Consider the following 24,021-nt stretch of genomic DNA (forward strand, 5'->3'; position numbering starts at 1 on the left):
CTGGCAGCAGATTCTGCTGAAGGAGATCTAAGCAGCCAGCCTCCATGGCTGCTATGAGTGGGTCCCATAGCTTCTCTGCTTTTCTGCCTTTGAGCTTTCTCCAAAGCTCATGAGGCCCATTGGACTTTCATGCACACTCAGCCCAGAAGTGTAAGGAAGTTCATGCCCCTGAGAGACAGAGACTTATGGAGAGTGCACAACTTCTCCTCTGAGGCAGATTCTATATGCTTCCTCAGAAGGTCCCCAGCAGGACTGAGACCAGTCACCAACAGTAGCAACCTGTTCATTAATGTACCCTTTATTGTAATTTCCTCCATTTCCCACTACTTTACTCCTGCTTCATGAGATCACTTCACAGATAAGCTACCCTCACACAGACCTTATCTCAGAATTGCTTTTGCGGGAGCTCAGAAGAACACACCTGAGAAGCTGAGCACTCTTGGGCTTCAGTGGCAGTGCTCAGAGTGAGAGCACCCTAAAAGGGGGTGACACTCCAGGGTACAGGGCTAAGGTTCTCTCCAGGGTGGAACTCAGATGGTGCCAGACTTGTTTCATAAGGGATACTGGGTTGCACAACACATTCTATTTTAAAGTGTCTTTTTTTTTTTTAAATCACAGGGTGACTCTCATCCACTTCCCCAAGTTTCTGGTCTTGCTTACACTGACAGTGTTTCCCAACCTTTTAAAACCCGTTCTGCTCCTTGGTAACCACCAAACTTCTCAAGATCTGCCACCTGTCCCAAGGGTCTATTACATTGGCTCACCAGCTTGGAGATCGCTGCTCTGTTTTCTGTGTATGGCTAACAGTGAAATTTCCCTGAACTTTTCTTTGTATGCTTGCATTCTAAAAGAGCAGTACACTCAAGTCCCATGTGAAATTGTATTATAATATTTTCATACCAATTTTCTTTCCCTAGAGATCACTCTTCCCTTTCCTTCCTCTTGAGAATTGCTACATTAGAAATATGGTGATGAGAGTTGATTTTCTCCCCTTCCTTCCTTCCCTTAGTCTCACTACTGATAGGAAGTGGCCTTTGATAAGACTGTAAAGAGGCAGAGAATTCTACTAGCCTAAGAATTTGTAGCTCCCTCCGCTGGTGCCCACATCCCCATACCTTTACCACCTTGCCATCAGCCTACTAGGTGCCTGCCTCTGTATCTTGTCATCTGAGGACTTGTTCTGGCAAAAGACATTTTTCCTAACCACAGGCAGGCCTGAAGTTCCGGGGAATTAACAGCCCCTGAGAATAGGCTTCAACTAACGAATACCCCAGTTCTTTGAGGTACTTGTTCTCTACTAGCTCCCAGAGTGTCCCTGGGAGTAGTGGTAAGCTTCAGTGGCCTCCAGTGGTAACTAACTTGGTAAGGAACCCTTCTCTGTTCCAATTTTCTATACCCCTAACAAAGTTTCCTAGGGTCACTTCTTAAGTAAGATTTCTTTTCTTTTTTTTTTTTTTTTAAGGATTTTATTTTTCCTTTGTCTCCCCAAAGCCCCCCGGTACATAGTTGTGTATTTTTAGTTGTGGGTCCTTCTAGTTGTGGTGTGTGGGATGCCGCTTCAGCTTGGCCTGATAAGCGGTGCCACATCTGTGCCCAGGATTCCAACCAGCGAAACCCTGGGCTGCCGAAGAAGAGCGCACGAACTTAACCACTCGGCCATGGGGCCGGCCCCCCTAAGTAAGATTTCTTGCATTCAAATCCTTATCTTGGGATCTACTTCAGACAGAACCCAGAATAAGATATAACTCATTAAAACTCTGCTCCGAGGGAGCTGAGTAATCCAAAAGGAAAGTTTTTTGAATGCATTCCTCCAGCAAGGCCATGCTGCATCTCTAGGTAGAGCCAGGACCCTGAGGAGGAAGAAAGAGACAAAGCTATGGAGCTTGGGAAGTCAAAGGAAGGAGGAAGGGAGCTGGTAGAAACATGGTGATGTGGTGCTCCTGGTTACCCATCTGAAGGGGACTGATGGAGGCCTGGTGGAAAAGTAAAGTGACATGCTCAAATTCTCTAAGAATGACCCCTTCCTGGAAATGGGCTGGACTGTCTATCCCTCCTTTGGGGCCAAACAGGCTTAATGAGGGATTGTCCTCCATGTCTGTGTGTGGGTCTATGACTCCCTCCATATCTGCTGCAGAATTGGTTGACGAGGATGGGAGCATATTGGATGTCTCTCTTTAACTGGAGTTTCAGGGCTTCCTGACACCAGGCCCTTCCCTTCCTGTTGGTAAATCTGCAATACAGGCTAAAACAAGCATCCAGAACAGGAGGCTCCTGTCTCCTAAAGTCTCTCCTGTGATCCACTGTGAAGGAACAAACTCTTGCTTAGGTGCCTACTGGGAGCTGACAGAGCAGTGTTTCTGGGCTGGATCTTGCTGAAAGGCGGTCAGCACATCACTCTATGTCTGTCTGTCTAATGAAACTTCTTGAAAAATTTCTTTTATCTTTAGCTATTTTGATGCTGATATTTTTAATTTCCCTACACCTTGATCCCAATGGAGATGATTCTGTCAAACAAGAAGACTGGAGAGTGTGCAGGTGGAATATTTCTGAGGAGAATTAACCTAGAATATTGGATAGGTGTGGATATGTTCCCCTTCCGATGTCAGGAGACATCCAAGGACTTCTAACTGCAGAACATACGCCTGCTACATCTATGCCAAGGGGCAGTCGGTGCGTTTCTTCTGTTACTATTTGATGTAATAAATTTTCTCCTTAGAGGATGTGCATTATAGCAAGCTCATAGACCTGGAATATCTATAAATAATCATGGACTTGAAAAAAATTATATTCATGCAATAGAATAGAATAGAAATGAACAAACTGGTCATTTGTGGGCTTTTAATCCTTGGGGTACACGATTCTCTGTGAAGCATTAGATTTTCAAGCTGTTAGTTTGCCTTTGACAGGCAAAGCAGCAGCATTCTCTGATCTGCTCAAATACCTCTGGGAGCTTAGGGCAGAGGTGGGCATAGGGGTGTTCTCGGGACACCTCTCTTTGAGAAACACTGATTTAAAGGAACAAAGTGAGAAACCAAAGATGACCTTTATTGGAATGACCAGCATCCCTGCTTGAAAAAGGATTTCAAAGCCTACCCCATGCCCACGAAATCAGCCTCCTTGAGTGGGACTGGGGAGCTGCATTTAACAAAGCTCCTCCCCTGCCCACGACTCTCATCTCTGCTAAAGTTGGAGGCTCTCTGCTCTAAATAGGAGAGGGTGCTGTGGGTGGAGGAGGCAAACCTCTCTTTTAATTTTCTGATTCAAATATTCTGTCACCTGTATTTTGATTCCTTTTTTTCTTTTCTGAAAACACACAAAGCAGCCTGTGGACTTAGAGGACACAAAAGACAACAGCTTAAACAAAATCAAGGGGGTTCGTATAGAGGTCAAGGAGCGTGACTCAGATTCAACCTATTGGCAGGTTTGTGGCCCCAATTCTATTTTTCTAAGATATGGAGACATTATGGAGTAGAATTCAGAAAGCATACAAAAGTTTCAGCTGAAATAAAATATTCAAAAGAAATTTTAAGCCTGGTGGAAGTGTGAGGGGAAGGAACGACCTCTCTAGCTCTAGCTTCTAGCTCTCCCAACAGTCGAGGAGCACGCTCACTCTGCTCCTCAATTTGAGGTCCTGACTGTGCTGGGGAAATATCAGTCACACGTTAGTATTAATTTGTTCACAGTGTAGTTTTATTTTTGGTAGCTGAGGTAAGTTAGGTTTAGGGAGCGCCGGGTCTCTCCTGTATGGGAGGAGAGTCTCTCTTCGGTCAGCAGGAAGGCACCATGAATCTGAAGGGTGACGGGAAGAGGGCTCTGGCTGCATAATTTTGTCTTAAGGACTTACCTGCTCCACACAACTTCTCTTTTGGGCTATGTGGGAATTTTATTAGATAAACTGATAGAGAACATAGACTCTCAATGATCCATATGAAGATCAAGAATTTGGTGGATGATCATCCACAGCCAAATTTAACCCCAAATTAGAGGTCTTCAAGCTCAGGGAATGTAAAGTCCTAAAATGTACAAAGTAAACTCATAGCCAAACTCCACTCCATCCCAAGTGTGTATTATATAAAACAAGACATATTAGATGTTAGCAGCAAGTGTTCACTGTGCTGAGAGCTTGATGGGCCTCCTCCTTCAATCTTCCCTGAATCATGAAGTGGTGTCTTAGGTTGGGTTCTCTGCAATGCAGACCTTGAGACAAAGACCCGGGTGGTTTGTCTGGGAGGTGATCCAGGAAGCATGGCGACGAAGTGAGACAGAGAAGGGAGGAAAACCAATATGGGGTACATGAGTGTACAGGTTACACAGCGGGCACCCAGGGCTCCAGCCTGATGAGGATCCTTTGAAAGAACTTGTGGAGCACACCTCAGAATTATGTCACCCAGGGTCAAGGAATCTGGGGTATCTCTCCAACAACTCCTGTCCTCATTGGTTGAGGCTGCTTTTGGAGCACTAGTTCTTGGGCACTTGTGTCCTATCCACACGTGCAGCTGAGCTCACTGCTGTGGCCAGAGGACACTCTCAGGGCGGAAGCTATGGGCTTCCAGAAACTGTCCCTAGCAACCTCCTGCAGAAGCCGAGTGGCTATGAGTGACAGCATCTGCTATAGGTACACATCACTTCCATTTGCAAGATGAAAAAACAGAGACTTTAAGGAACTCCCAAATTCAAACAGCTCGGATCTGCTGGACTAAGGCCCTGCTTTCATGTCTTTTCTGTTGGGACATGCTCCAAGGGGAGGTGATAGTGAGGCTCAGGGCCCATGGAACCTTTACCTCTACCTTCAAGGTGATGCCAATGGCCTCCAGAGGAAGGAAGAGCAGACTGCAGCTCTGACACAACCCTGCTGCAGTCCTGAAACATCCTCTCTCTCACTTCTGTGGCACTTCTGGTGACAGCACTCACAGGCAGGAGCTGTCCCACAAGAGCTCTTATCTGTCCCATGGAGCCTGGAGCCTAGCCAGGTACTCACTCCAGGGGAACCCACACTTCTGACCCAGGACAAATGTCTCAGCTGCCTCAAGATGCAGCAGCACCTTCTCTACTGTACCTCCTGGGCCATCCCTCCCTCCTGCAGGTCTTGCAACAAAATGGTAGACACTGATAGTCTAGAGCGGCTGATACGGCTACCAAACTAGGCCTGGGGGGTGAAGAGACAGTATCAAGAGCGGGCAAAGATCTAACACTTATTAATAGAGAAGTAGTCAGCTTTGAACACCCTCCAGTCCTATCGTCACCCACGAAGCCGGAGCTGGCCCTTCCCTGCTTCCAAGCACACCTCCATCTATTTTTTTGCCACTTCCTGGGCAAGGCAGCCCCAGGTGATCCCTTTTATAGTGTGATGTCTAAAAGCACACATGCAGGAGTCAGACAGATGTGGGTTCAAGTCCCAACTTGCCATGGCATGCCAGCTTCTTGGGTAGGTTGCCTAACCTCAGCCGTGGGGAAACTAGAGTCTCTCATCTGTAGACTGTGTGTGACAATGGCCCCTTGCAGGGTCACTGTGAAGAGCAAATGAGTCAGGCACTCCCATGTAGCAAGTGTTCAATCAATGTGAGCTGTTGTTATTATTGTAATTATTATTATTGAATTATCTGGGGGAGGGGAGAGCCATTTGTCCAGTTGGTGCTCCTTGAGGATGGTCCACGCCCACTCCCACATAAATAATGTTAACAATTCCGAATTAATTGCTAATGATAATTACTACTAATGCTGAACCACCATAGCCCATGACCTTTGTCCAAGCTCCCTCAGGTCTTGTGGGGACACTCAGGGGTTCTCTGAGGGTCTCTGATGTTAACATTACCAGCCTCGGGCTTTATGCTAATGGGAAAGTAAAGAAGTCATTAAAGGTGTGCAGAAACTGAGCTCTGGCCTAGGGAAGGGGAGGGCGAGCATGGTGGATGCTGCTATAAAATGGGATCTCCCTCTGGTCCTTAAAAGCTAACTCCTTTTCCATGTTTTCTTTTGCTCCTTGGGGGTGCTCTCCAGGTGGCTTGGACTGGTCTAGCCTTCCCTGAGCCCTGGTTCCTCTGATGCAGGCCATGGGAATGGGGCTTATGGCAGGCCCCCCCGTAAACTCCCTGTGTCCCGGGAATGCTGTGGAAAGCTGAGTGGGCTGGAAGCGGGTCCTCCTGCCGGCTTCACCACCCTGTGCCAGGGGCCAAGCTCTCAGCACCGGTCTTGACCTGGGGAGTAGGTCACTCCAGAGGAAACTTCTGGCCCCTCCAGGAGGAGCCACGGCTGGCCACCTGGGCAGATTGCAGCACTCCTCACACGTCTTTAAGCCTTTTCACTGGTCGCCCAGTGAAACCCCTGGAAGACTTGGGCAGGAGCTCTGACATGCTGCTGGCTGGTGTGGCCTTCTCTCTTCCAGGAGCTGCCGCGTGCGCTTTGATTCCCAGGGCTGCACTGTGCTCTCATGGGGCTGCTCTCTCTCCCTTCCCAAGGGTATTTTGTATGTGACTTAGAATAAGTATTGGGTCATGTGGATGTTACCATGGCAACTGGTGTTTTAAATAAAAATAGTCCTACACCCCCGGTAGCCTGTCAGTGTGAAATGCGCCTATAGGCAGTGAAAGGCTGTTGGCATCTGCAGCCCTTCAGTTCCCAGCAGCAGCCTCCTGGCATCCCCCAGGCCTGGAGGGCAGAACCTGCAGCTCGGTACACAGGGATGGGGCTCCTGGGTGCCTTAGGGGAGAAGGCGGGGAGCTTGCATCGGAGGATTCCCCAGCCAGCTAGGGGGCTCTGCCTGGCGCTCCTTTCCCAGACCTCTGCCAGTAGCAGAGGGGTGCTGCTGTTCTTGAAGTCTTCCTGGCGAGAAACTTTGATTCAGGATGGGCTTTGTCTTGAGGTCTACTTCTGGGGGAACACAAACTGAGACACAGATTTATGTGCAAGTAATTTATTTGGGAGGTGATCCAAGGAAACACCAGTCCACTGGGGAAGTGAGGCAGGGAAGGGAGAGCAGCTGGTAAAGGTGTGTTTTCAAAAGTCAATGCTGTGGACGAGGGGAGCTCAGTCCCCTGAGGAACTTCAGGAGATCACGTTGTCCCCCCAGGGGCAAGGGAGCTGGTGGATTTATCTAGCAAATCCCCCTCTGTCTTTGGGTGAGGGCTCCACCCAGGGGCATTTAACTCCACTTTCCTTGACCTGTGAGCAATCAGAACAAAAACCAACCAACCAACCCCACAAAAGTCCTTAGGCAGAGAGTGGGAGGTGTTGGCAGGCAGCAGCCTGCAGCATTTGAAGGTGAATGTCTACGTAGAGGATGTGGGCAGGGTACCACATCACCTGCTGTGGGCCTGCTGGCCAAGCTGTCAGCCTTCTGTATGTCAATGAATTTCCCAACTATCAAAAGTGCCTTAGGGTTGGGTTAAGGAGCTTAATCAGAAAAGTTAAAAGAATGTGAAATAGCTTTAAAGATGTTAATAAGCCCTGAGGCCTTTGAAATGTTGCCAAAATTCCAGAGGGCCTGGTGATGAAATGGGTACATCAAGGCCAATTGTCCTTCATCACAGTGAAGAGTGGAGGGAGGGTTTCGGTGGGGGAGGGGTCGTTCCTTTTTGGAGTAAAGAGAGGCAGTTTACCAGCTCCGAAGCAAGTGTTTTTGAAAGAGTTTATGTCCTTCTTGACTCCATATCTGATACTTTGGGAGAATGAAAAACATTGAGATTCTGCACAATGATATAGAACCTAAGAAACTCAAATTAAACACTTAGGAGAGGAAGGGATGGTTGTTTAGGATGGAGTAAGCAGGTGGAAATCTATCGGAGAAACCTTGCTTTGAGCTCTTGGCACGAATCAGGACAGGGTGGGCATTTTTCCTTCTGTTAGATCCTGCTTTGGATGCAGAGTCAGTGGGTCTGTCCATCAGTGGAAGAAGAGGTCCCTCCCAAAGTGCCTCCTGGGCCAGTTGGACACTTTCTTGCTGGAATATGAACCCTGAGTATGATGTTACAAGGATTAAATTTGATTGGAGTTTATTTGTCAACAGTGGTGTCCTGGAAAAATAGAGCTCACTAATTCCAGGAGATTGTGAGCTGTCAGGCCCCTATCCTTTTGGAGCCTGGTTCTCTAGCTTTTCCTTAAATTCTCTGAGTATTCCATAGCGTTCCAATAAATTCTTGTTCTTTTCCCTATTAAGTTAACTAGGATCTGTTTTTACTGTGTGCAATGGAAGAGTCCTGATAGATGCTCATTCCTTTGGAGGGATTCCATTGGGGTTACAAGCCTAGAGACCCCCAAACAAAGCCCTGTGAAACCTCTCTCTGTTGCTGCTATTTCATGCAGTAGGTCTATTCAGAAAGAAGAGAGGAAGGGGAAGATGTCTTAGCATCATGTTTCCAGAGGACTCAACTGAGAGAGAAGGAGGAGTGAGAGAGGTTCGTTTTGGGGCCAGGGGATAGAGAGTGGAGAGGGGAGATGCCTGTGAAGGGTAAAAAGGGGAGGACACAGGACTGGGCAGGAGAACCTCAGACTGCCATGTAGGTCTGACGAAGTCTCAGCCTGTCCAGTGGGGAGCTCCAGAGTAAAGATTTCCCTTTCGAGAAGTTCCATTTGGGAAAGGAATGGCCAGGCCTCAGTACTTGGCTGTGCTCAGGCATTGGCTGGGGGCAGCCCAGAAAGAGCATGGCCTCTGCTCAAAAGCTGAAGGCACATCTAAAGGCACTCCCCGGACTCCTTGCAGCTGAACAGCGAGTTCTTTCTTGAAGGGAGATCTGAGCAGCACAACTGCCTCAGAGAGAAAGGACAGCTGCCTTCTGCTGAGCACACAACGTGTGCCAGGCACATTCTCCATTTTATTTTCTCAGGCCTCTCATCCATCCTGGGAGGTCAGTGTTGTTTTCACTCCCACAGTTGATGATGCAATGGAGACCCAGCAAGTTATCTACCCTCTGAGATTGCCCTACTAGTTAGTGGCAGAGCTGGGATTTGAACCCAGGTCTGTCTTGCTTGAACACTCCTGCTTCGATGTGCTGTGACAGTGGCCATTCTTCAGCTGCTGTCATCCTTGTGATCAGGACTTGGGCTCTGCAGCTTCAGTGGCTGCTTATTGCCCCCAAAGCATATGTTCTATCTGGGGAATGTGTCTGTATGTGCACCTGGGTCTGTTTTGGGTTCAAATTGCAGCTCTTTCCCCTGTGTCTTGTTTGGCTCTCCTCAAAGGCAGATGCTGAGACAAGTAGTTTATTTGAGAGGAGATCCTAGGAAGCAGGAGCTGAAGGGAGGAGTATGAGCCAATAAAGGGGCATCAGTGAGCCAGTCAGCATAGGCAAGTGGGGCTCAAACTAGCTGGGGACCGTCATAGGAGCCGTGCAGAATGTTGGGAGAGTTCTGACTTCCATTCCTCATTGGTGGAAGGCAGCCCCGGGAACACTGTCTACCCTGCACCTTCTGGCAGATGTGGCCTGCAAGGAGGCTGAGCAGGCTCCGGCAGCACCAGAAAGAGCCTCAGGTATGCAGCTTGAGAGTGGATGCAGGCAGCATACAGGGAACTGTTCATCACAGCCGCGGGGAATCAGAGGCAGCTTGGATAATGGGTGGGTATCCACAGCATCTGCCACACCAAGAATTCGAGGCTTGTGGAAAGACCCTACCTCCAGATTCAGGGTATCTGATACTTGGGGCTCAGGATACAGGAGCAGCAGCAACAATGCCCATACCTGTTGGGGCATCATATTAGTCAGCTCAGGCTGCCATAACAAAATACCACAGACTGAATGCCTTAAACAACAGAAACTTATTTTCTTATAGTTCTGGGGGCTGGAAGCCCAAGAGCAAGGTGATGGCAGGTTTGGTTTCTTCTTGGGCCTCTTTCCTTGGCTTGCTCACCTAGTCTTTCCTCTGTGTGTGTGCCTTCCTGGTGTCTCTTCCTCTTCCTATAAGGACACTAGTCCTATTAGTTTAGGGCCCCACCCTTACCACCTCATTTAACCTTAATTACCTCCTTGAAGGTCCTGTCTCCAAAGACAGTCACATTCTAAGGCACTGGAGGTTAGGGCTTCGACATATGAATTTTAGGGGTCAGAATTCAGTTCATAACAGGCATGAGTGGCTGGCAAGAGGACCTGGATCTGAGCCATATTTCCTCATTTTACTGGTCCCAGAGACAGGAAAGTGAGCAGCTTAGGGTCCCACAGCTTGAGAGGCAATGCAGTGCTGAATCAGAACCAAATTGTCTGCCCAGGGTGACTCCCGGACCAGGGACTGCCCACACCTATGGCCTACTGGGCCTCATGCCCCCAATATTTCCTGGGTGTGGCCCTCTCTTCTTGAGAACCCTGGCACCTACTCCTGCCTTCCGAGGCCCCTGGACTCTCCTGCATCCTGGTGCTTCCCTCTCCCCTGTTGGTGCTCCAGGAGGTGGCACAATGCAGTACCAAGAGGCCTGGCCTGCAGTCCCAAGGCCCGGGTCCCAGGGCTGGCTGACCTGTGTGGCTCTGTGCAAGTGCTTCCCTCTGTCCTCTCACTGGGAAAGGAGACGGCTGGGTTAGGCTACCATTCCTGTCCCCTAGTCTTTTTCTCAGTGTTGGTGAAAATTTTGGAGCAAAATAGGCCCTTGTCTCTGCTGGAGGGGTCGCACACTGGAACAATCCATCTGGGGAGGCGATTTGGTAGGATATTTCAAAAGCTCTAAGGAACGTGCATATCCAAGATTATTCCTTCATGATGCATTCCGAGAAGGGGAACTGCTGGGTCAAAGATGTAGCTATGAGGAGGGTCACTACTGTTGATTTCTCACACTGTACTCTTATAAACATCAAAACACCCAATGCCAAGGAACCAATAAACAAGTCATGGCACCTTATTCGATGGAACACGCAGACACAAAACATGATTTTGTAAAGAACATTTAATGATTTGGAAAGATTTTTTCACCATATCAAGTGAGAAGGCTAATTACGGAGCAACCCATTGAGTGGCTTCATTCATGAAAAAAAAAATACAAAGATCTGGAAGGATCATAAACCAGGAATAAACAGTGGTTACTTCTGTGTGATGGGACTGTAGAGATTTTTAAGTCTTTATTTTCTAAAGTAACAATGTATATTCATTGCTTTCGTAATAAGAAAACTCACCAAGACAATTACATTAAAAAATAACTTACATAGTTTTGGCAGATACTGTAGGCTAATTCTGCAGCTATTACTGACCCACTCCTCCTTGGCTGCTTCCTCTTTCCCACTTGGTGAATCCTCACCTTTCTGGCATCCCTAACTGCCAGAGTGGCCAAGTGATGGAGTTCTAGCCAGTGAAGTTTAAGTAGAAGTCTGCTGGGTGGAGGGGGAGTTTTCTGGGAAAGCCGTCTCCCCATAAAAGGAGAGGATATTATTGCCCCTCTGCCTTGCCTTTCTTCTTCTTGGAATGTGGAAGTGATGCCTTGAACAGCAGTAGCCCTTTTGAGACCATGAGGTGAGAAGGGTGGTGGAGCAAAGGTAAAGCCTGGGTTTTTGATGGCATCCTTGAATCACTGCATCACCCCTGGACTCCCCACCTCCAGGCTTCCTGTAATGGGTGATAACTCTGATATAATAGTTCTGATTAGTTATAAATGCTTTTGGCTGCAAGTCACAGAGTTTAGGTCTCTCCTCTAGGTCCTACATCACTCCTACCACTCCACACTGACTCCATGGAGAGAAATAGGGGCATCTTCAGCAAGATGCTCTCTAATGCCATCTATTTGGCATTAGTCTCTGAATTTGTTTGGCAGCTCTGGAAGGAGAGGGCCACTGAAGGTCTTTTGTAGAATGGGGAACATAATCATCCCTGTGTGCCAGAACAGAGCAGGGCACTGCATGAGACAGTGAGTCAGCTGTCCCTCAAAACACCTACTATGTGCCAGAGATTGTGCCAGGCATGGGGAGGCCAAAGAGCAAAAGAGACCCTGACCTGTGCTTCTGAAGCTTGCTGTTGGGTGGAGAAGAAGGAAATTGTAAAGTCAGAGTTAAGTCTTCGCTTACTTATAAGTGTGCAGGGTTTTGAAGTACAAGGCGCCATGCGAGCAATGGGGGAGCCCCCTGCCCTAGTCTGGGGCTCAGGGAAAGCAGTCCGGAAGCTCGTTCCTGTGTCTTTAAGCTCAGCAAGATGTGTCCAAAATTCCTGCACGTCTGTCACAGCCTCTGGTCACTATGTCCCCTAGAAGGCATTCTTGCCTTTGGCAAGAGCCCTTGATGGGTTTTATCGTCCATATCAGTAAAATGACACCATGAACTTGCAGCTTCCCCGAGCTTAAAAGACATGTGAATGCATCCGAGAGGAAGCCACCTGTGGCAACAGCACAGACGCAGGCTGCCGCAGCCGAGCTGGGTGCTGTTAGGAGAGGGGCTGTTTACTCCCCAGCCTCGGCAAAGGTGGGGCCCACATGTGCCCACTCAGCAAACAGGTACTGAACACCAACTGTGCGCCAAGCACTGTTCTGGGTGCTGAGGATGTATCAATGAGCAAAGCAGACAATAATCTCTGCCCAGGGGGGTTCTGGTCTAGTGGGAGGAGACCAGATCACAAGGAAATGGTGTGGGAGTCTGAAGGTGACAGGCTGTGGAGACAAGGCCCAACAGGTAGGGAGATGGGCGGGAGAGGTCGTGCTGTGGACGGTGGCACACAGTCAGTGGCAAGGTCAGGGTGGCTGTCTCTGAGAGGAGCGAGGGATTCAAGCTGACACCTAGGGGAAGAGAAGCCAGGGGACAGAGTGTGCAAAGGCCTTGGGGGCAGGCAGTGTGAGGGCCAGCAGGAAGGTGGGGCGAGGTTGGGGGACAGGACGGGATCTGGGTGGCTGTGGGCATTGGAGGTCAGAGCCCTAAGATGCGACTTTTGTTTCAAAGGGATTGCAGGTCAGCCCTTGCCAATTCGATTTACTCTGAGTCAAAAACCAAGGGGCGGATGGCAAGGAGCCCTGGTAACCACACAGCCAGCAGCATCGGTGGATGGGGGCTCAGACCCTGTGCCTGACAAGGAAGACGGAGCAACAAAGCATCTATTTACTTTCAATTCATTTTGACATATCTTTAAATGTGTGTGGCTTTTGTAATCATAAAAAATATTCGAATCGTTATAAAAACAATTATCTCTGGGGATAGGATTATAAAGGATTTCATATTCTATACATCTGAAAACCTTTGTTTTTGAATGATTTGGTCCCTGAACAGTGTATTTTTTTTTGCTGTTGTTTTGTGCCCCTAAACATTGAGTGGTATTCCTCTAGGCGGTGCACAGGAACAAACAGTGCAGGAAAGATGAAAGAGAAATAACTGAGTTTCACAGTTATAAAGTCAATTACACACACAAACACACACACACTACCTCTTCCACTTGAGTCAGGTGTCAAGAGAATGACCTTGGAGGTTCACTACAGGAGGGCACGGCTTTTTTTTTTTCTTCTTCCAATGCTTTCTCTCCTCGAGCTCCAGGGTTTCAAGCCAAAGGCAGGTAGAACATTTAGAGGCAGTCAGTCACCCCAGTGCCGGGGGGGGGGGGGGGTAGGAAGCCTCACAGGGTTAGAAGCAGACCTCTCTGGAGCCAGAGAGTCCACTTGCCAGCTTGAGACCTGAAGCAAGTTTCTTGACCTTTCTGAACCTGTTCCTCACCTGAAAAATGGGAATGATAACAGTGCTTCCTTTCCCAGGGCTGCTCTGTGGTTAAATGAGAAGAAACACGCCCAGTGCCTGGTACACAAATACCAGCAGGGTAGTGAGGTCACTGTCTTCGTTCTGGAGCATAAAGACCTGAGGCTCTGGAAAGAGAGGACCAGGCTCTTCCTGAACCTCTGCTTCGTCAACTGTAAAACAGAGTTGCAAGGGGACAAGGCCAGGGAGAGGAGGCCCAGAGCAGGCCGCAGGTATCCCGCACAGTTGTGGCAGCAGCTCCTGCGTTTCCCAGTGGCCCCCTCTTCATTCCATTCACCTGAGACTGTGACTGGTGGACAGCCGGCCAGCACCCCGCCCTGGGCTCCGCTGTGCCCCAATCTGCTCTGCCAAGACGGCAGAGCTTCCAAGACCTGAGGCCACCTTTCACCTTCCTTTGGGCCTCAGCCTTAGGTCTCCCTGCTTCTGGCCCGTGTGTCACCCCCAGCAAAGAGGAACAGTGGCCCAGGTCTTCAAAACTCAACCAGTATGCCAGACAGCTGGAAGCTATGTCAGAATTAGATTTCACTGCTTATTTATTTTGATCCATTTTTCTACCAAAACTCTCTTTTCTGCTATGCCTTTTAAAATAGCAATTTCAAACTCTTTGGTCTGTATGAGGTTCTTTATGCGTCTTTTTATTTTTCCTTTTCCTCCCCAAAGCCCCCTGATAAATAGTTGTGTATTTTTAGTTGTGGGTCCTTCTAGTTGTGGCATGTGGGACGCTGTCTCAGCATGGCCTGATGAGCGGTGACATGTCCGCGCCCAGGTTTCGAACCGGCGAAACCCTGGGCCACCGAAGCGGAGCACTCGAACTTAACCACTCGGCCACGGGGCCAGCCCCTTTACGTGTCTTTTTAAGGGACAGAGGGAATGGTGGAACAGATTTTTGTTGCTCCTTCCCCTTTAAAAATCTATCAAAAATCAACACTATGGTGAAAACCTTCTGCTTCAACTCTGTCTGGGAGGCCCAGGAACTCTTCTTGAAATTTCAGCAAAGTGTGGGTGCACAGCATTCCCAAGTCTCACTACAGTAGGAAAGAGGTAGTTTTCAGGAACTCTTGCCTTGCAGCACAATGAATAGAAACCCTCAAATTACCATATTGTCTTTAAAAAGTGGAGCCACTTCCCTGGGACCAGTACCTACCACGACACAGACACGTAGGGCTGAAAATGTCCTTGGCTATGGCTTTCACAAAGAATAAAGAATATATGAAAGACCATTCATGGAAAATCTACTCTTCTCTCTACCATCAAAAAACAAACCCACCTCAATGTAACAGAATAACAAAATTCTTCAAGTTCAAAAGAAATAATTGCCCAGTGTGTTTCATCTTTATGGCATCACATTTTAGCGTCGGAGTTTCCCCCAGTTAGCCGCCAAGCACAAAGGGCTTTTAATTGCTCATAGGGTGCTCTGAGCTGGCACAGCTGATTTTCCTGGTCCCCAATGGTTCCTTTGGAGCTAGCCAATCAAAAGCAGCTCCTAGCCTGGGTCTGGGGACACATGGGACTCAACTTCTGCTCCAGCGCATAGATACCTCTCACTCCTGGGGCAGGTTACTTCTCTTTGCCCTAGTTCTTAAATGGGGTTGTGAGCTCAAAGAAATGTGAAGCTGTTAAAATGTGCCATGTACTGTGTTAAGAATTTAATCAATAGGGAATCAAGATCTAAGCCTTTAAATTGGTGGAAAATAACTTTTATCTTCCAATGTCCCTGTTGTGAGGGATAAAAGGATGTTCTGGGCATGTTTATTCAGGTGAAAAAGGGAAGGGTCAGGTGTCCACAGCTCAGAACACCTGGGGATTTACTTTTAAAATTCAGAAAAGTGAGTTAAAAAAATTATTATTCAACATTCAGTAAATGCCCTAAACTTTTCACGCTGCTGCTGATGGCAGGCATAGGCACTCCGCTGCCATGCCCTTTATCATTTAGTGCTGAAGATGATTTTGTCATCAAACTGCCCCCGCCCCCAACTTTTACCTTGTTTTAGTGGTTCTCAAACTGGAGGCACTTGAGAATCCCCTGGAGGACGCGTTAGCACACAGACTCCTGATCTTCGCCCCGAGTTTCTGATTCAGCAGGGCTGGGGTGGGGGTGACCTGGAGGATTTGCACGTCTAACAAGTTCCCAGGTGGTGCTGATGCTGCTGGTCCAGGGACCCCACTATGAGAAGGACTGCTCTATTTGATATTAAACATTTACTCAGGAAACTTCCTTTCTAAACCAAGCTTTTCCCGGAAGTGCTGACCGGGGTCAGCAGGTGGTGACCAGGTTGAGAGGACAAGCTGGTGGATGTAAAAGTGTGTGTCTGACGAGCTCCCTGCAGCACCAAGGCCTTTGGCTGTCTGCGATGGAGCCTCTTGAGAGGATCTCCTAATTTGGAAGGTGGCTAGCTGCAAATGTAGGACCCCAACGTGGTGATAAAGATTCTGAACATAGAGCTTGAGATGGTATAGATCGCTAAGTCAGGATTTCAGAAAAGGGGGGTGGGATGGACACTTTAGTCTCTTTCTGGCCAGGTGGCATCAAGTCTACCTAAGTGGAGGGTCTGGAATGTTCTGGGGGAGGGCAGGCTGTTCTTGGTGAGGCAGGATGCATTTTGGAAAAGAAGCCACACTGTGGGCAGAGGTGGGTGGACCAGGCATGGGGCTGGGGCTAAGAACTGGGAAGGCCCAGGGTTGTGCTCTCCTAGGCTGGCTCTGGGAAGCACTCAGTTCTGAGGGGGTACACACTTGCCTTTGCAGCCCCAGACCTCTGAAGGTAACTGTGCAAACAGCAAATGAATTCACCAGCGTAACAGCAAAATTAAGAAGAGCTTCCTCCAGTTCTTAAACTGTTCTCTCCTCATTCTCTCTCTGGACTTGACCCCATTTTTAATTTTATTAGGTTTTTAATCAGGTTCCATTATGAAGTGCTTTAAACAGGGTTAGAATCTAACCTTTCAGAAAGGCACAAACAGGGAGAATGCTGCCTGGTCTACCCGGTTTAAGAAATCAGAGTGGAAGCCTCTGAGAATGGAGAGGGTTTTGCTCAGTCCTTTGGAGAAAGCCTTGGGGAGAGGGTTTTGCTCAGTCCTTTGGAGAAAGCCTTGGGGACTTCCATCTTCAGCTTTGTCCCTTTCCTCTGGCTCCTCAGCAGCATGGAGCAGTGGCTCAGGGCACACACTCTGGGGCCTGACTGCCTGGGTTTGAATAGTGGTGCCACCAATGACGAACAGTATGGACGGTGTGGTCTTGGTACTTACCCGACGGGGGGGTACGTGAACTGCCCATTATGAGGAAATGGAGGTACCAAGCAAATGGCTACACAAAGTGCTCAGAGCAGCGCCTGCCACACTGTTTCTACTCTCTAAGTGCTTGCTGACCATTATGATGCCACTGAAAGGAAACAAAGACCAGGGCTCCAATGAGCAAGAGAGAGTGAGCTTGACTCTGAAGGCCACTCACTGCTCAGGAGGGGCTCATCCAGTCATTGGACAAACATATTGAACTATTTTATGCCAGACACTGAGCTAGGTTGAGGTGCAGTAGTGAATGAGTGTCCGTGCCCTCAAGGAGCATATGGCCAGTGGGGAAGACACACATTTAGCACAGATTCCCACTAATGAATGCATAATGGCAAAATGAGATGAACGCTCTGAAGGTGCAGAACTCAGCTTGCTCAGTGCACCTAACATTACCTGATGTGACTTTCTAGGTCAGGGGAGTTGGCTGGCAGGAAGCTGTGCTCTGTCTGAAACCTAGAGGACAGGTAGGTAGCAATCACAGGGAGGATGGTGGGGCTGGGAGCATTCCAGACAGGGCTGAGCCGCACAAGGGCCCCAGGGCAAAAGGGAGCTTGGTAAGAGTGCCAGAGGGAGGAAGGGAGTACAGTGAGAGGGAGCTGGCGAGTGCTCGCCACTCATGGGGTCACATTACCGCCACTCATGGGGTCACGTTACCGTTAGGGTGAGGCTGACTCTAAGGAGTTTTAGGGAAGGGGGTAGAGGGAGTCACTTGATGTAGGCACGCATTTTGAAAATATCCTTCTGGCTGGAATAGGCAGAAGAGATGGGGTCAGAAGGGAAGCTGAAGAGGATATGGGGAGAAGAAAAAGCGGGTGGTCCGTAAACACACAGTCCCTGAGCCCTGGTCCCCGTCCCATCCCCTAAGATTTTGATGCAGCAGGTGTGCAGTGGGGCATAGGATTCCATCTTCCCAACATGCTGATGCTGCCACCAGGGACCACACCGTGGGTGGTACTAGCTTGGACTCTGTTGGTGGTAGAGGAGTGGCAAGTGGATGAATTCTCAGACATGCAGTTTATATGTTTTAAGGAGGCAGGAAAACCTTCCTGACAAACTAGGACTCTCTCATCTCTAAACATACTTGTCCCCAAGCACAACTTAGAACAAATTTCAGAGAGGTCTTAGTGATTTGGGGATGGGGTGAGAAGCAGAACTTCACAGAAGAAGTAGACTCACCTCACAGAGCTCCAAGGTGACAGAGACCCAGGGCTGCTTTGTCTATGCAACCTCGTTCTGTGCAATCTTTACACCAGGCTTGTTTTTGTCTATCCCTCTGGCTTCCTACAGGGCAGAGCACAGCACCGAGGTGACAAAGACAGAGCCTGGGTTAATCACAGTGGCCCTGGGTCTCTCTCTGTCTCATGGAAAGCCGGAGAGATGGCTCCCCTTCTTTCTTAGTGCTATAGAAAGGATGCTAGCCAACCCAGCCACTCCATCTTTAAACTCCTTCCTTGGCTGTGAAATATGGCGGTGTCACACATAAGATTTAAGTTGGGCATAAAGATACTCGAGGAGCTGGCCCCATGGCCAAGTGGTTAAGTTCGCACACTCTGCTTTAGTGGCCCAGGGTTTCACCGGTTCGGATCCTGGGTGTGGATATGGCACCGCTCATCAGGGTATGCTGAGGCTGCGTCCCACATGCCACAACTAGAAGGACCAACAACTGGTGTATACAACTAGGTACTGGAAGTGGGGGGGCTTTGGGAGAAGAAGAAGGAAAAAAAAAAAGGTTGGTAACACATGTTAGCTCAGGTGCCAATCTTTAAAAAATGAAAACAAAAACTCAAACTCTAGAGACCCCCAGTTAGTCTTCCAACTCCTTCAGGTCCCGGCTGTGAGGGGATGGGAAAAGGCAGCCCATCTGTCAGCACAGGTGACAGGTCACATAACCCAGGACAGGAGTATCCGACAGATCGACACCCAGGGAAGTGTCTCCTTGTGCTTGGCTCTCATCCAGCGGGGGGGAACACACGCCTGATGGGGAGCTATGGAACTCTCACACTCAAAGAGAGGCATTTACTCTCCAGGGAACTTGGGACCTCTAGGAAACAGAGGAGTTCCCATCTATGTGGCTACAAAGGCCTTCCTCTCTCCAGGCATGTCCCCCAGGGCCACCATCTTGTAATTAGGGCCTCCCTTCCCTCCACTTTGCCCTATTCAAAGCTACCACTCCCACGTATCAAAACAAGGGGCCCAGTTCACAGCCGAATATTCCTAGAGCCTCGGAGGAAATGTTCAGTTTAGTGGCACTTAGCCTTCTGAGGGCCCATAGCTCCATTTTCACAGTGGAAAGCCTGGTAGTACCATTAGGACGCTAACACTGTCAGGAGTGGCTTTTCCTTTAAAAGTGGAGCTGTTTGTGTTGGGCAAGAAATAGCCTCAGGGTGCCTGTGTTTGCAGTGGAGTCAGAATAGCCCGCGGGAGGAACGCGGAGGCCCCCGGCTGGGGTTCTCAAGGGCTCAGAGGTGTGATGAGCTGCTTGGAGGCTTGGCTGCGCTGGTGCCTGGAGCGCTGCTTGTGGTTGGGTGTGACCCTGGTGTTGTGAAGTAGCCGTTCTCTGATTGGCAACGGCCTGATTCACAACACCAGCTGCCCCACCGCACCATGCCAGGGAGGTCTCTGGGACGGCTGATGGTGGTGGGGTCCGTCCCCTCCTCGGTGCTGCTTCTGGAGTGTGGTGAAGGGATAGAAAACAGCCATGGGTTAGAACTGGAATGCAAGCAGATTCAACATTTCATCTCCCTCTCTATGCCCATCCTATCAACGTTTCTTTTTTGTTGCAGCCTTTGCCAGTCTTCATGTCCCCTGGGGTCACGGTTGGATATAGTGGCTCCAAAGAGCCTTGGACCTTGGACACAAGCTTATCTGTGCGTTGGTGCTTCTCTGGGAAGGAGGTCTATTGCCTTCAACAAAATCCTCAAAGGGAAACACAACCTTCCACAGCTTGTGGATCTCTGCCCTGGGAGATGTCATGGTAACCAAATATTTTTAAGGTAAAGTTTGGAGTAGTTTTTTCCTCACTGATACGGACAGGGGAAGAATGCAATTGCTAAACATACAAACCAGAGACCATTCGCACCTTGTGTTCTGAGTAGTAACTCTGCCAAGACCCCCTCCCTCTCAATCTGTCTGCCTGCCCAGGTCCCTGGACCTCAAAGGCCACGTGGAGTAGCTCCTGCGCCTACTAAGGATGACCACGGTCAGAATGGGATCCTCCAAGGATGGAGAGTAGCTCCCTGACTCAGTCCTCAAAGGGTGGACACACACTCCAAACCCAAAATAAGGGCGATCTCTGAGGACTTGGGGCAGGCATGCAAGCCAACAAAAGCGAGACTGGCTGAAAAGAAATCAGGTGGTCAACATGGAAACAATTAGCTATCCCTGTGCCCTGCCTTTCCAGCAGCAGGTGACCTGCCGGGGTTTGTCCCCTCCAAGATGCAGCTGGGAGGTACTGAGTGTCTCTAGAGAAACTCAGCAGTAAAATGACTCTGGAACTCTCACTTTGGTATTTGCCTGGATTTTATCACCATTATGAAATTATGTAACATAACCTGACATGAAAATAGCATCTGAAGTTTAATCCCAATTTCCAGGTGTTGACAAACACTTTCAAATGAAGAACTCTTTGGCCCCAAAGGGCTCCTGCTGCATTGGTCTTAGATACCCAGTCAAGAAGAATCACATTTTCTACTTTCTGTTATCTATCTTGGAACCTGCTTTATTTTTAAGGATGCAAAGTTGGCAAGTTCCTAGTACTGGATGTGGCACAGAAGTTCTGCCAAAGTTCTTGCCGGAGTCAGGGGAGGAAGAAACTTTAAGTCATTCATCAATCATAGCCATGCCATATAAATCACCGTGGCCTTGGAGCTCGGAAATGTCTGGATTTTCACGTCTACAATCAATGAATGCCTGCTGGGACACTAGACCATAATGTCTCCACTGGGGCCTCTGCGGTTCACAGCATTGCCAAGCTGAGGATTTCTACCACATGTGGGTTGCTCGTGCCAGACTCCAAATATGCCGTACTCCTTCCCAGCACAGGGCCTTTCTACAAGTTGCTTCCTCCACCTGGAACGTCTCCCTCCCCGTTCACATAGTTTAATACCAACTCCTCTTGCAGACTTCAACTCCAAAGTCACTTCCTGGACTCCCATCCCCCAGACCAGATCTGAACATGCTGTCCAGGCATCTGTACTTTCCCTTCAAGGCACTTACCAGACAGAGAGTGAAGTCTCCTCCACTGGCCTCTAACCTCACCATTGGGTCCCCAGCATTGGCCACAAGGGGGCTGCTTGATAAATACTGGTTGGGTGAACGTATGATTTAAACTAAGACTCTTATGGCCCAACTACTCTTTTCACTTAGATTCATTCCTGGATGAATCACTCAGAAGCACGAAAGCGGCAGCAAGTATCTTACGAACATACACAGTGCTATTTTGTAATGAATAAGTTAACATCAACAGACTGACTGCCAGACCTCCTAACTCATCGCCCTGCCTCTAGGCTAACTCCACCCTGATGCACAGGGAATCAGAGTGGTTTGTCCAGAGGGTCAGTTGGATGTGGCTTAACCTCTCCATGGTTCCCCATTTTGCCCATCTTATGACCCCTCACTTCCCCATCTGTGCCCCGCCCCCTGCCTTACGTAGCAGGAGTGCCCCCAGTACATCATGTGTGCGTGCAAATGCAAACGCCCCTGCACTCTTCTGCCCAGCAAGCTCCTCTCTTCCCTGCACTCAGGCTCCAGAGTCAGCTGTCAGGACGGTCCTCCTGGGCCCCTGCTCAGCTTGAACTCTTGGCCCGGCTCTATGACTCTTGTACCTTTTGTGTCCTCCATTGTTCCACTCTTCGGTCTGCCTTAGCAGATGGTGATCCCAAGGACAGACGTCATCGTGGAGTTACCTGGAACACAAGGACCTTCAGCTTGGATGTACTCTCAATCAGCAAGGAAGTCCTGTAAAGTTGGGGGTGTGTGGACACCATGACAGTAAAAACTTGTCCTTGCTGTCCCCTATGAATCATCAGAATGTCTGGAAAGTCCCAGCACTTTGCCATCGAAGACATGTGTTCATCCCCACGGCCACCCTACACCCTAGCCCAGACCCCCCCACCCCACCTCTCACCTGGACAATGCGACACGCATCAAACTTGTCTCTCTGTGATTCATTCTTCACACTGTGGCCTGTGTGATCCTTTTAAAACACGAATCAGAGCATGTCACTCTCCTACTTCAAACCTTCATTCTCTTCCCACCATGCCCGGAATAAAATCCAAATTCCCTAAAAATTCCGCAGGTCCCAGTGGTCCAGCCCTGCCCACCTGTCCACTGTCACCTTCCCCTCCTCGTGGACTTGCCACTCTGTCCTTCTTTCAGATTTTGAAACATAGAGCTAGACCATATGGCGCCTTGTGCAATGTAAAAAATCAGGCCTTTCCTGTGAATGGAGCCTTTTGTGAGTTCAAGAAGGTGCCCCTTTCCCTGGGCAGATGTAGCCTTACAACAGGGTGTGTGACCTGGCGAGTGGCCTTGGGCTGGACCGCAGCCCCCACTCACCCCAGGGCAGGGGGCTCTTGCGCCATTCAGCCACACTAGTGGCCCTGCTGGAACATACCTTGTTTCCTCCCACCACAGGGCCTTTTCACCTGCTGTTGCCTCCCTAAGGACTCAGCTAACCCAGGGGCATTTTAGAAGAATGAAAGATTTCTGGTGTTCCAAAATTCTGCACCAATTTTAACTAAAGTCTTTCATCTCTTTATTTTCCACTTTGGCCTCCTATGTTAGTCCTCCTTCATTACTGGCTTGGTAGGGTCAAGCCAGCTAATTCTTTTTTTTTTTTTTAACGTCACATAATGATCACTGGGTGTAGGCAATACCAAGGACACGACGTTTATTGAGGCTTTATAATGTCAGAGGTCTCAAATCAACAGACCGTTTTTCTGCCTATTACTTCTGGAAAAAGATGATGACTATGAGACTCAGGAAGCGTTTCCTCCTCCACCACCTCCAGGTGGACCGCGGGTCAAGGCAGATTCTGGTCAACGTGTGACACCCTCCCCAGGCTGGCTGGCTCATGGTGTTGGGGTGGGGGTTCAGGGCTCTACCCCCACTCCAAGATCCTGCATCAGTCACTTTGGGAGTGAAGCCCAGGAATCCAGCCCCCACCCCAGGGATTCTGATAGACCACATTTGGGGACCACTGCTCTAAATCTAGGGTTCTGTTAAAAACTGACATTCCTAATGAGCCTCACACGGTGGGAGTCTGATATGGCTTCAACATCTTCAGAGGAAAATTAAATCTCACCACGTGGCAGGTGCTGTTGGTGCCCAGCACCACTGTTCCTGCATACAGGATGCCCCCACTCGGGCGCTTCCTTGGGTCAGGAAGAGGAGCAGGAGTGTGGCCAGTCTGCACGTGGGAGTTAACATCCTCGCACAGCCCTCATCAGTGACACAAAGAGTTGGTGGACAAATACCCCACTCTCTTGCCCCACACACGCTTGCAGAGGTCCCCACTGGCCCACAGCGGTTACCTGATGGACGACACAATTTTTATCGGTTCCCTCCCTTCTCACCTCCCCAGTATGTCACAGTGCTTCCTGGCCCCACCTCCCAATATACAGCTGTGCACTAGTGTCTGCGTTGTGTGTTTAAGTGCACCCATGTTTTGAATGGGTATATCTCACATTGTCCTCAGCAGGGCAGGACCAGGGTGAGGGGAGTGAGGCACCACCCCCAGATGCTGACTCCGCTCTGGCACGAACAGGACCGTGGGCACCTCCTGAAGTTTTGCATCCTGGGCTGTCTCACTCGCTCACCCTGGTACTGTCCTGACTTTCAGGGATCAAAATACACAAATCAGGTAAAACACCCTGTTCCAAGCAGGTATTTTCTAGTGTGTGTTGTACTTGTGTTTCCTCATTGCTTTTTCATAGACAATGACCTTCTAAATGGAGGACCCTTTGGCACCAAAACTCTGAGGTATTAGGATCATTCTGCACAGTCAGTAGTCATAACATGCTGTTCCAGGCATTTAAGATAGCAGTTCTACTCCAGGACAATGGCAAAAGGAAACCCGAAGGCAACCTGGGAAGCCTGCTTCT

General features: G+C 49.2%; 2 long non-coding RNA genes across 3 annotated transcripts; both read left to right on the forward strand.

The window, feature by feature from the left end:
• Nucleotides 1-9,323: 9,323 nt before the first annotated feature.
• Nucleotides 9,324-13,121, forward strand: LOC139075962 (uncharacterized). Of its 2 annotated transcripts, none has more exons than XR_011527030.1 (2): nt 9,324-9,463; nt 12,831-13,121. It is a non-coding gene; the product is annotated as an uncharacterized lncRNA (long non-coding RNA). The 2 variants fall into 2 exon arrangements; XR_011527031.1 differs by lacking the exon at nt 9,324-9,463 and adding an exon at nt 12,227-12,391.
• A 3,938-nt stretch (nt 13,122-17,059) lies between these two features.
• On the forward strand, nt 17,060-22,206 carry LOC139075961 (uncharacterized). Its single transcript, XR_011527029.1, has 2 exons — nt 17,060-17,382; nt 19,702-22,206. It is a non-coding gene; the product is annotated as an uncharacterized lncRNA (long non-coding RNA).
• Nucleotides 22,207-24,021: the final 1,815 nt, after the last annotated feature.

This window comes from Equus przewalskii, chromosome 15 (assembly GCF_037783145.1).
Source record: "Equus przewalskii isolate Varuska chromosome 15, EquPr2, whole genome shotgun sequence".
Lineage (NCBI taxonomy): Eukaryota > Metazoa > Chordata > Mammalia > Perissodactyla > Equidae > Equus > Equus przewalskii.